At 47.8% G+C, this 4,261-nt stretch overlaps 1 pseudogene; it reads right to left on the bottom strand.

Annotated features, from left to right (window-relative positions):
* Nucleotides 1-878: 878 nt before the first annotated feature.
* On the bottom strand, nucleotides 879-1,317 carry LOC112657680 (60S ribosomal protein L27a-like; annotated as a pseudogene).
* Between the last annotated feature and the right edge of the window lie 2,944 nt (nucleotides 1,318-4,261).

The raw sequence follows: 4,261 nt of genomic DNA, 5'->3' as shown, positions 1-4,261 counted from the left end.
AAGACAGAGCCAAGACTAGAAGCAAGGGTTGGCTTCATAGTCTACTCCTCTAGCCTCTAACTTCTTTCCTAGGGAGAGGAAGAAAGGATTATTCCGGCAGTCAGAACCTACAGTAAAGTCACCAATGGACAATGACCCAGGCCTGGAGAGTTAAGAGTTGGACACCCTTGGAGCGAGTGATTATAAGGACCTCCTCTACTTTCTTTCCTTCTCTTTGCCTTCTGGAGTGACAAATTATGCGGGCGGGGGGTGGGGGAACTTAGGGATACATAGATCTGTAGAATTCTGGAAGGCACCAAGGGAACCCACCAACGGGGTTGGTTATAATTGTCCTAGAACCTGGGCTTTTAGATAGAGGGGAGGAGTGGACTCTGGGACTTCTTTCTACATTACCTGGCTTAGGTTGAGAGGGTAGGAAAATAAACAGGGTTCACAATCAAAAGATTTCTTCTTAAATAGAGTGCAGAATCTTACAAGGGACAGCTTAGCAAAGGACAGAAGGGGAAGCTATAAATTTATATGTTAAAAAGGTAATAGATGTACATGGTAAAAAAAATGAAAACAGAACTATATACAGTGAAAAATAAATCGCCTTTTTACTTAGTCCCTATTTTTCCCTTTCAGTGACAAATTCTGGGATCAAATTCTTATTTATCTTTTCAATGATATTCTGTACTCTTACCAACTTACACGTAGGCTATTTGTTGCACAACTTTTTGCATGTTAATCTTTTTTCCATTTAAAGTTATATCTTGGAGATCAGATATCATCATTCTGTATTGGTAAGTTAAAGCTGCCTTTCTGTTGTTGTTGTTGTTTTCTGTTTTGCTTGTTTGTTTGCACTTGTTAGCATTTAGTGAACATCCCTCCATGTGTCTTCAAGCTACTGGGACACAGTGCCCCCCAATCCCCTTAATCTTCTCAGCTCTTCTACTGAAGAACTTGACCTTCATTATGACAGGCTATTTGGGGAGCTTTCCCTTCTCCAAAACTTTGTCATAGCCTGACTGCACCATGTCAGTGATAGGAGCAGCTCCAGTCTTGTTTTTGGATGTATTTAACCGTGTCTGCTCACTAACTAAAGTCCACAGTGTGTTGGGGTTGACAGATTGGCAGAAGCTCTGGCTCCTCTCTAAGTGGTAATGCCTCATACCAGCTTTTCCGAGGTAACCTGGGTGATATTTGTCAAAGTTGATCAAGTGGTAATGCATGCCACCAGTGTTACCTTGGCCTCCTGGGTGTTTCTGGGGGCTTGCTGACGTGGCTGTGGCTCAGGTGGCCCTGAAGTTTCCAGGCATTCCTCAGTCTAGATGGCATATGGGCAGCCCATATGCCAGTTGCAAGCTACCTCTTTCCTTTTAACACCTACATAATATTCTATTGAATACTATAATATATTCTCTATCAATAGACATTCATATTGTTTTGAAACTCTTGATTTTACAGATAGAGCTATAGTGAATATCTTTTTAAAAATATTTTATTTATTTATTTATGAAAAAGAGAAAGAACACTAGCAGAGGGAGAGGGTAAAGCAGGCTCCCTGCTGAACAGGGAGCCCCACATGAAGCTCAATCCCAGGACCTTGGCATCATGACCTGAGCAAAGGTAAACACTTAACTGACTGAGTCACCCAGGAACCCTGAGAATATTTTTTCTTTTAAAAGTAATTTCTATGTACAACTTGGGACTTGAACTCATGTCCCTGAGATCTAGAGTCAGATGTTTTACCAACTGAGCCAGCCAGGCATCTCTATAATGAATATCTTTGTACATATGTCTTTCTATATGTGTGTATATACCTATAAAATAAATGCAGAGAAGTAGAATTGTTGTGCTCAAGGAAATGCATATTTTAAATTTTCATAGGGTAACAGGATATTAGATGTGGCTTTTCTTCTTGGCTTAGATTATCAGCAAAGGTCCTAAAGACCAAACTAAGTACCAGACCACCTAGTTCTGTCATTTAGTGGAAACGGGTGCTAATAAGGTAGGTCTTTCACAAAAGTGAGGTGCTGTAATGTGAACTTTCAAAAAATGAGGGATACCTGTACTGGTTTTCTCTCTACCGTTAGCCTCGCCTACAGCTTACATAAGACAAGGCTGGGAATTCCTGAAGGGGTGAAGGTTAGAAGGGTTCTTCAGAGAGTGGGGGAATGGAGTTGTCAGCCCTGTCCTCTATCTCCTTTCCAGAGCTTTTTGCCCTCTTAGTTTAAACTAAATGAAGGGATTTAGAAGAGCCACTCAGAGCTTGTTGTATTTCCCATGGAATTTGGAGATGGAGAAACTAGTGCCTGAGTCACTGCTGTTCAAACATCCTAAGGCCACGATCTGTGGCAAAGCTGCCCCTGTAGGTCACATAGGAGCAGCTGTACCTCCTCCAATTGTGGAACAAAGGTCTGTGTTTCCTGTGACTGGATGCAGGCCCTATGAAAGAGCTTGAATTGCCAAAGATCCCACCAAGAACAGACTGGGGGCATTGGCATGGGGAGGGAAGCAGAGTGCCAAGGTCTAAGTGTTAAGAGTCATAAATGGTCAATGGGAGAATGTTGGAGGGGTCAGAAACGTTCAGGTGAATGTTCACCTCCAACAAAACCCAAAATCATCTCATAAAAGGACAGCATTTGGATGCTGGTCACACCCAAAGGGTACCAAAGCAACATTGCCAATTCCCATCACTGAAGACCCTTTCCACCCTTTGCTTGTCCTGCTCCTTCAGCACCAGCCGTCAGGGAGCCAGAGGTTACAGAGTGAGTCAGGAAGAAATAGAGGAAGAGAGCAAGGAACAAATAGTGAAAAGCTGACCAAGACCCCCTTTCTGGGTTTCAGGTTTCTGAGCCTGAGTCAGAAGGGAGGCTGGGGTTGGGGAGAAGGTCTAAAGTGGATGAGATTAAAGTTTTGATATGAAACTGGACCAAACCTGTTCATACCCAGAAAAATGAAACTATTCAACTAATGACTGAAAAGGATGGGAGAAGCTATTGCATCCACCCAAGAGTTCATCAGAGTGAGAGAATGGAGACTCCATGTAGCCTGGTGGAAAGTTAATGTGGTCAGGAAATATCATGTGTTTTCGGGGAGGGCGGGGCAAGATGGCGGAGGAGTAGGGTCCCCGAGTCACCCGTCCCCACCAACTTACCTTGATGACTTTCAAATCATCCTGAAGACCTACGAATTTGATCTGAGATTTAAAGAGACCCCAGCTGGAACACTACAGTGAGAAGAGTTCGCGCTTCTATCAAGGTAGGAAGACGGGGAAAAAGAAGTAAAGAAACAAAGGCCTCCAAGGGGGAGGGGCCCCGCGAGGAGCCGGGCTGAGGCCGGGGCGAGTGTCCCCAGGACAGGAGAGCCCCGTCCCGGAGACGCAGGAGCTGCACCGACCTTCCCGGGAGGAAAGGGGTTCGCAGGGAGGTGGAGCAGGACCCCAGGAGGGCGGGGATGCCCTCAGGCTCCCGGGGGGGCACCAACAGAGGACCTGCGCCCCGGGGAGAGCGCCCACACCCCGCGGCCGAGCTCCCTGAAGAGCTGCAGCACACACGGCTGGACCCGGGAGCAGCTTGGGGGAGCTCGGGCGGTGGCTCCGGGCAGAGGGGGCTGCACGCCCGGGAGCAGCTTGGGAGGCGCTGGCCCCGGGGTCCAGGGCCCTGGGGGACACAGCCCTGGATCCGGCACTCCCCCCTGGACAGGCAGAGGCCAGGAGGACAGGACAGTGAGGACGCTCCTGCCGCCAGGCACCCCCGAGCTGTGCAGATCGGCGCCCCCACCCCCGGAGCATCCAGGCCCCTGCGAACGGGTAGCTGCGGGAGTTACTGCGGGAGCTGACTCCAGGGCTGGGGAGCTGGCCGCCAACACTGCTGTTGTCTCTCCTGGTGTCACCCTGTGCCTGGGAGGGTCTGCGCCACCAGGGAACGGGGGCCTCACGGGGTAAACAGCTCCCACTGAGCCGGTACCCGGCAGGGGGTGGGGCATCTCCCCCAGGTGCACACATCTGAGAATCTGCACAGCAGGTCCCTCCCCCAGAAGACCAGCTGGAAGGACAGGGGAAGAGCAAGTTCTTGACCAAGCAGCGCTGGAAAGCTCCAGGAAAGTCCAGCGATTTATAGTATATACAACCAGAGGATACCCCTCCTTGTTTTTTTTTGTTTTTGTTCTTTTTTGTTTTTGTTGTTGTTTTGTTTTTTCTTTTTTTTTCTTCCTTTTTCCAGTACAACTCATTTTAGCCACTCTTCACTAAGCAAAATGACTAGAAAAAAGAACTCAC

Source organism: Canis lupus, chromosome 8 (assembly GCF_003254725.2).
Source record: "Canis lupus dingo isolate Sandy chromosome 8, ASM325472v2, whole genome shotgun sequence".
NCBI classification, from domain to species: Eukaryota; Metazoa; Chordata; class Mammalia; order Carnivora; family Canidae; genus Canis; species Canis lupus.
Note: the sequence above shows the minus strand (reverse complement) of the source record. Positions and strands in the feature narration are given on the sequence as shown.